We start from the raw sequence: 8,949 nt of genomic DNA on the forward strand, positions 1-8,949 counted from the left end.
ATAAGAAGCACCAAATATAAAATTTGACGCTAATAATTATAACAAAGAATATGAACTAAAAAAGTCTGTAAATATCAACCAACTTTCCATGGCACAAGACGTTATTATTATTAAATTCAATCAATTACAAATAACATCCAAAGCAAAAAAAAAGTTATTTGGAAAAAAAATTGTTAAACTAAAAAAAACTATGGAAGACAATTTAACCTGCCGGGTAGGGTGCCTTGGTTTTCTTTTTATTAATGGGTTTTGATGTTTGTGGATTTTAATCTTTTTTTGGTTCCTAATAAAATACATTATCTGTGATTGAACTCTCAGCTTGTTGACTAGCTTTTCTTAGCTTGTTTCTAGCTTTTCTCAGCTGGTCTCATACTTGATTTAGCTGTAATACGTTAGATATTAGTGGTATAACAATATGCTTAACTTTCTTGATGCTAATGAATGTGGCTACTTGTTATTGTTTTCAGGTTTTTTCTCTAGTTGTGTAAAAAATTGCATTGATTGGTCATCCTTTTATCTTTTTATCCATTTTAATTAAATATATTCATGAGTTTTTTTTTTTTTTTTTTTTTGTGATTAAAGGACTATTAGTGACAACAACAAATTATCACTAAAGAAGTATTAGTGATACCTTTTTGTTGTCACTAAAGAAATATTAGTGATAATTAAAATTATCACTAAAAATAAATGTGTTGTGGCTTAAAGAAAGTTGTCACTAATTGTGATGACTATTAGTTACAAATAATTGTTGTCACTAAAAGTGACTTTTAGTCACAACGATATTTTTAGTGTGACTAAAACTTTTGACCACAGACTTTTTAGTGATAACGTAGTGATAATATTTTTTGGTGACTAAAACTTTTAGTCACAACATTTTAAACTTTTAGTCACAACTTTTTTTGTGACTAAAAATCAAGTTTTTTGTAGTGGGTCCCCGTGGAACCCCCCCCCCCCCCCCCCCCCCCCCCCCCCCCCCCCCTACCCCCGTGGCGGGGGCAGGGAACATGACCACGTCCCAATCCGCCCCCTTTACATTGTAATTTATATTTTTAATATAAATATTATTAAAAATATATAATATAATAATTTATATAAAATATATATTTATCAATGGTATAATTTATTGTTTTTTAATTATTTTATATTAAAAACTATTAATTATTTTAATTTATTTTATCAATTTTAGAAGAAAAAAAAATTAAACATTTTTATTAAGCGGGTACCCGGTGGGGCCCCAACCCCGAGACAGGGCGGGGCGGGGCGGGGCGGGGACGAGGGACCTATGGACCAATTCAAGGCTCCAATAAATAAAAGATTATTAACCAAAACTCTTTGATTCAATAATCATATTTATTAATCTCATGATTATTCCACTATAAATATGAAACTGGACTCTTGAGAATTTAAGACATATATTTACTGAATACTTTATTGTAACCATAAAGTGTCCATGATATAATCATTACATACAAATTAATCATCTATCGATGATTCATAATTGAGTGGTCATAAAATTTCCATTTTACCCTTTTAACTATGTTGACCCTCGAATTGGTCAACGATACGGAGTCAAGTAAAACGATAGAAATGAGATGAAATTGAATCAAAAAGATAAATGACACAAAAATTTATAGTGGTTCGAGCCTAGAGACGATAATGACCTACGTCTACAAAAACTTGTTGCGATATTTTTAAGCTATGCAAGTGCACACAGTCGCAATTTGTAATAATATGGTAAAAACCAAGTATCGTCCTCAATGACTGAATTCTCAATTACCAGTCAATTAATTCTCTTTCTATTTGATCAATTAAAATTCTTGATTCTTTTAGACACCGCAAAAGAAAATATAATATTCAGAAGCAATAATTAAAAATTAAACAAATAACAAATAATAGCAAAACCTTGGATTGAATTCACTGCAAAACAAATAGGAATCTTAATTTTATATACTATCCACTCTATTAATCTTTAATGCAATTACTACTGAAACTCTTCCTTACTGAAATGATAGGTTTGCAAAAGTGTCCACTATTCGAGTTAAGAAATAGAAAACTCGACCTAGTGTGAATTCCCTATATTTCTATGGTAAATTCAAACAATAGGAAGCAGTGAATACAACCTTCAATCACATAAACCAATTTGATACTCTCGTTCTAAATTGAAGTTTATGTCTATTCAATTTTAGCATATTCAAATCTCACTTTTCAGATTTTAATTCAAATTCGTAAACCATATGTAAGAGATGCGCAGTCAAATACATACATAATAAACCCAAATTGAATATATTTCAGAATGAAGAGGAAATAGATAATTGCATTAAATCATAATAGAGTTTCAAGAGAGTCAATTAGAAAACCTAAACATAAATTTAGTTCATGAACATGACTAAATCAAACATAAACATGAAATCAAAAGATAAAGAAGAAAAAGAACTCTGAGTTTTCTTGTTGTTTCTTCTCTAGCCTCCTTGCTTAATCTAGGGCTTTTTTGGTTAATCTCCTCATAAAAAAACTGCTAAAGTCGCAACATTATGTTTCTTAAGTAACCCTCCAAAGTTCCAAGTGAAAAGACCAAATTGCCATTCAAAAAGTGGTCAGAAATGTGAAAATCGCGTCACTAGCGCTGTAGCGCTATTAACAGTGGAAAAATGCCTCAAAATTTGGTGCACTAGCGCTGTAGCGCTAAAGTCAGAATAGAACAAAACTCATTTCGAACAGCCTATAGCGTCAGCGTCAGCCTTTGATTATGTTATACCCAGTTTTCGAGCCATGTTAGGTGTGACCTCGAAAGTTGGATTCACTAGCAATTGGACTCGTAAGGTTTGGAGTATGCTCCAGGATTAAGTATCGAGCCTGCAAGGGATAGACGACCTCGAATATGATGACCTCGAAGTGTTCATGATCTCGAACGGTAGCTCCGGAGACGCATCCATCCTCAGGGATGACCTCGGATCAGGGGTCCCGAGCTCGACGCACGGACGATCTCGAAAGCCATGTGACCTCGGGAGATGCCTCTAGCTCGAAAGCTGATGAGAAACCTGGAAAGCTAAAGCCTTGGAGATATATGATAAAGACCTTGAGTATTCCTAAGTACTGTCCATACGAGATGTAATTCTCATTTATTATTGTAAATCCCTAGAATCATGGGATATTATTTAGTCAGTTATACGCCCCCTGGTCTTCAGGGGACGTTTTCCTTTTATATCAGATTGTAGGCATTCAAAGCCATTTATTTCATTTATACAAAAAGAGTAACTACCCAAAATATGTGGGATAGTACTCCGCAACCTTCTCTATAAATAGAGAGGTCATGCATCATTGTAATGGACCGAAATTCTGAACTTTGAGAGAAAACTCTGAAGAATTCATGCTTAAGAATTTTAAGAGATAATCTTGAGTTTAATAACAGTGACTCGTGGACTAGGCAGATTTAACTGCTGAACCACGTAAAAATCGTGTGTTTGTGTTGTTACATTTCAATTGGCCATTATCAGTTATTGTTTACGTGTTCTCCTTTCACTGATTGAAGAAAAACGGCGTCAACAGTTTGGTGCTTTCATTGAGAGCCTTAAGCATTCCTCCCTGAGAAAATCATGGCCGCTAACAATCAGAACACACCTGAGGAAAACTACCCAAGGCGTCCTGGAAAACAACCAATGGAGAACCCGGATGTTGAGGAGAGAAGTGGGTCCTCTGATTCCCGGGGACCACCTCCTCCACCAAGAGATGAGGATATGTACTACAATCCGGAGCGGTACGTTCCTATTGTGGAACTTGAAAACCAGAAATTGAAGCAGCTGTTGGCAAAAGCCAACAAACGGAATGAGGAGTTGACAAGGATAGCCGCTGAGGCGCAGGTGGCTCAGCCCCCGCCTCCGCGCGAAAACCAAGTCCCTCCTCCAAAGGACGTGCATGTTCCTCCCCGGAGACCCCGTGGGTGTCCATGAAAAGATGCTGCCACAAGGAGGCCAACTCAACCTCCGGCACCAGCGGAGCCATCCGCTCCACCTAGGCCCCAGAGGAGTACTCGGACTCAGGTCCCGGCTAACCCACCTGTGGAAGTGCCTGCAGGAACTGAGAATAACCGAACCACCGCAGAGGCTCGGACTCAGGTACCTGGGAGCGCACCAAATGCGACCGACCCATCTCGGGCGAATTCTGGACCCTCTAGGCCGCGACAAGGGTGGCAGCCACCATCGCCTATACGGTTCCCTCCGTCACCCATAAGATATCCTTCGCCCCCACACAGAAACGCTCAACCTATTCGAGATCAGGATCAAGGGCGTGCGAAGGAAAGACAAGGAAACAGGGAGACTTTCCAGGAGCGGAGAGGCGCTCCATCTGAGAGAAGTCAGACGTCTCGGTCTCGCACTGCGGAGACGAGGCGACGAAGGAAGAATCCATCACGAAATCACCAAGAGATGAGTTTTACCAGTGAAGATTCCGGAGATACCAGGTCGGTCAGTAAACATGACCGAGGTCGCAAGAATACTGGAAGCTGCAAGAATCGTCCCGACCTAAGAAATCATCTGAAGAAGAGTCGGGGTAATGGTGATCAAATAAATCCGGACCTGAGGGATCGCTTGAATAGGCGCAGAGATCCCTCGCGGAGACGTGAGCCTGGAATCACGATCAATGACGATCGATTCCAGATAGTACCTCCTACTGACCCAGTCCAAGAAATAATCGATCAGCTCGAAAGAGCCTTTAGGCTTTTAAAGAATGAACGAGGAAACGGTCGATATGAGGAGTCTGACGAGGAGCTCGAGCCGTTTGCTCCCCATATTTCCAATACTCAATTTCCTCAAGGGTTTCAGATTCCTCACGTCCCTACATTTGAAGGAAAGACCGACCCGTGTAGTCACCTAAGCACGTTCAACACTATCATGAGAGCCAGTAATGTGGGTTACGAGCTCAGGTGCATGTTGTTTCCAACATCATTGGCAGGACCTGCTAAAAGTTGGTTCGAAAAATATAAGAGACACTCAATAACTTCTTGGGAGCAGTTGTCCAAAGACTTTAAGAAGCAGTTCAAAGCAATGATGGGAGTCAGACCAGAGGCATCCACCTTAACAAACGTCCGACAACAGCCGGGCGAAACACTAAAAAGTTATCTAACGAGATTTAATCTGGAAGTCGCCCGAGCTCGGGACGTGGATGACAGTGGGCACCTAATGGCTATCCGAGCTGGTGTATTACCGGGAAGTGCCCTTTGGGATGACATGCAAGGGAAACCGGTAAGGTCAATAACCGAGTTTAACAGACCGCAGAGGTTTGTCAATGTAGAGGAAGCGAGGTCGACGCTCAAAGCGACTTCCCAGTCCGAAACTACAACGATAAACATTAACTCTGCCTCAACCTCGGCGGACCCAGCAGCTCCAAAGCCTGCCACGGAGAATCCCTCCAAGAGGAAAAAGAACGAAGGAAGTAATCCCGAAGCCGAGGGAGGAAAGAAGAAGAAAGAGGAAAGATATTTCTCCGTGTATAGAGTATACACCGAGCTCAATGAGTCTTGGGAGAGCATATACCTGGCTAATGAAAACCAGGTCCCCTTTAGGCGTCCGGACCCGATGAGAAATCAAAAATCCAAGAGGGATTCTAGTAAATATTGCCGGTTCCACAGAGACACCGGTCATAAAACAGATGAATTTCGACAATTGAAGGACGAGATCGAAGGGTTGATCTCGAGAGGTTACTTCCGGCAATATGTTAAAAACCAGAGTACTGGTCAGACGGCCGCGAGCCAGAGAGTAGCCGCGCCCCTGACGACACAAAATAATAACTCCCGAGCTCGGGAAGAGGACAGGCCCCCGCCGATTGTTGGAGAAGATGTAATAACCATCTCGGGAGGGCCTCACCTCGCAGGAGGGGGCAGGAATTCCCAAAAGAGGTACGTTAACGAGTTGAAGACAGGGGACGGGTCTCCTTATGAACCCGAACCTAGGGCGCCAAAAAGCCAGAGGATTGAAACACAACCAATAACCTTCACCGAGGAAGACGCCTCCCATGTTCAGTTCCCTCATCATGATCCGCTGGTCATTACTCTTCAGTTGGCCAATAAAAGGGTCCACCGAGTTCTCATAGATAATGGGAGCTCAGTCAACATCCTTTATAAAGCAACCCTCGAGAAGATGGGACTCTCCGTTCGCGACCTGAAAGCATGTGCAACTACTTTGTACGGCTTTTCAGGAGAAGGAACTGCCTGTGTGAGATCCATTGAGCTCCCCGTGACCTTGGGAGACTATCCAGTCTCGGTGACCAAGATAATGGAGTTCGTGGTAGTAGACCTACCATCTGCCTACAATGTGCTGCTCGGGAGACCCGCCCTGGTCGGGCTGGGGGCAGTTTCATCTGTAAGGCATCTGGCTCTTAAGTTCCCGACCCCTAGCGGAGTCGGAACATTAAAAGGAGACCAATTGGCAGGGAGGGAATGTTATAGCATCTCCTTGAGGGGAAAGAAACAAACGAACGCTCAAGCACTCGTTATCATACAAACCAAAGACGGAACAGTTTTAGAAATTGACGAGGAGATTGATCCAAGGATTGAAGAGAAAGCTGACCTCGAACCTTTAGAGGAGCTCGAATAAATTCAGCTCGAGGAAACTGATCCCTCGAAGAAAGTGAAGGTCAGAAAAAACCTCCAAGATGAGGCGAAATAGCAATTAATTTGCTTTCTGAAGAAAAACCAGGATGTCTTCGCGTGGTCGCACTCAGACATGGTAGGGATAAGCCCGAATGTAACAAGCCACGCTCTAAACATAGACAAAAGCTTTCCCCCAAAGCAACAAAAGCAAAGACAGCTGGACGAGAGCAGAAAGAAAGCACTGAAGGAGGAGGTTGACAGATTAAAGGCAAACCATTTCATTAGGGACGCCTTTTACCCTGACTGGGTAGCCAATCCGGTTTTGGTCCCGAAGACCAATGGGACGTGGCGAACCTGTATTGACTACTCAGACCTCAACAAAGCTTGCCCAAAAGACTGTTTTCCGTTACCAAGGATTGACCAGCTCGTGGATGCCACGGCGGGGCATGGCCTGATGTCGTTCATGGATGCTTATTCTGGATATAACCAGATTCCCATGCATGTCCCCGACCAAGAACATACGAGCTTCATCACGGATAAAGGGCTATACTGCTATAATGTCATGCCATTCGGGCTCAAGAATGCTGGAGCCACATACCAGCGGCTCGTAAACATGATGTTTTCCGAACAAATAGGGAACAACATGGAGGTTTATGTTGATGACATGCTTGTCAAGTCTCGACTTAACAAGAACCATGTTGATGACCTCGAAGAGTGCTTCGGTGTGCTCAGGAAGTATAACATGAAGCTAAATCCTTAGAAGTGCACTTTCGGGGTATCTTCAGGGAAATTTCTGGGCTTTATTGTGAACTCTCGTGGAATTGAGGCTAACCCTGACAAGATCAAGGCCCTGATTGACATGCCCTCACCTCGAAGGCACAAAGATGTCCAAAGTCTGACTGGCAGGATGGTGGCCCCAAGCAGATTCATCTCAAAATCTACTGATCGTGGCCTTCCATTTTTCAACTTGCTGAGAGGAGGTAAGAAGTTTGAATGGATAGATGAATGCGAGCTGGCCTTTCAGGAGCTCAAAAAGCACCTTGCGAAACCACCCATCCTATCAAAACCTGAAACGGGAGAAATACTGTACCTATACCTTTCGACTACCGAACACGCGATAAGTGCAGTACTCGTCCGAGAAGAAGAGAGGGTGCAAAGACCCGTTTACTACATCAGTAAAAGATTACTGGGGGCAGAGTCAAGATATCCATTGATGGAAAAACTCGCGCTCAGTCTGATTCATTCATCCCGTAAACTCCGCCCCTACTTTCAGGCACATCCCATCCATGTGCTGACTGATCAACCACTTAGGCAAGTCCTGTCAAAGCCAGAAGCTTCAGGTCGACTTCTTAAATGGGCTGTTGAGATCGGACAGTTCGAGATCACCTACCACCCAAGAACGACCATTAAGGCACAGGCATTGGCGGGCTTTATAGTGGAATGTATGGGTATAGCCGACGACGAGGTAATAACCACGGCCCACGAGCTGTGGAAACTTTACGTCGACGGCTCGTCAAATGAAAATGGAGCGGGGGCAGGGGTCATTTTAGTTACCCCTGCAGGAAGCAGATTTCATTCTGCCCTAAGGTTTGGATTTAAAGCATCAAATAACGAGGCCGAATACGAGGCTTTACTCGCGGGACTTCGTATAGCAAATGAGCTCAAAGCTAAAGCTGTACATTGCTATAGTGACTCCCAGCTCGTGGTTAATCAAGTCCTAGGAGAATACCAGGCTCGTGGCACTAGAATGGTAGCTTATCTGGAGAAGGCAAAATCCGCATTGGAGTATTTCGAGTTTTATGCAATCGAACAAGTTCCCCGAGAACGGAACTCAAATGCAGATGCCTTAGCTCGACTCGCCACATCCGCCGAAAATGAGGAGATGAATGTTGTACCCATAGAACACCTATCAACACCTAGCATTAACGAGCCAGAAGAGTAAGATGTGTGTATGATCGAAACAAAGCCGACCTGGATGACCCCGATAGTTGATTACCTCGAAAATGGAACTCTTCCAAGAGATCGAAACCAGGCTCGAAAGTTGATGTATCAACTTCCCCGTTACACCATTTTGGACGGAAAGCTATATCGAAGGGGATATTCCATGCCATTACTTAGGTGCGTAACCCCTCCCGAAGCTAAGAAAATCATTGAAGAAATTCATGAAGGGTTCTGCGGAGATCACACCGGGGGGCATAGCCTGTCCAAAAAGATCATATGCCAGGGATATTTCTGGCCAACCATTAGAACGAATTCTTTCGAGTATGTGAAGAAATGCGACAAATGCCAGAGATTCACCACGATACCCCAAGCCCCACCATCCGAGCTGACCATGTTGACATCCCCATGGCCTTTCGCGGTATGGG

This window comes from Humulus lupulus, chromosome 7, assembly GCF_963169125.1.
Source record: "Humulus lupulus chromosome 7, drHumLupu1.1, whole genome shotgun sequence".
NCBI classification, from domain to species: Eukaryota; Viridiplantae; Streptophyta; class Magnoliopsida; order Rosales; family Cannabaceae; genus Humulus; species Humulus lupulus.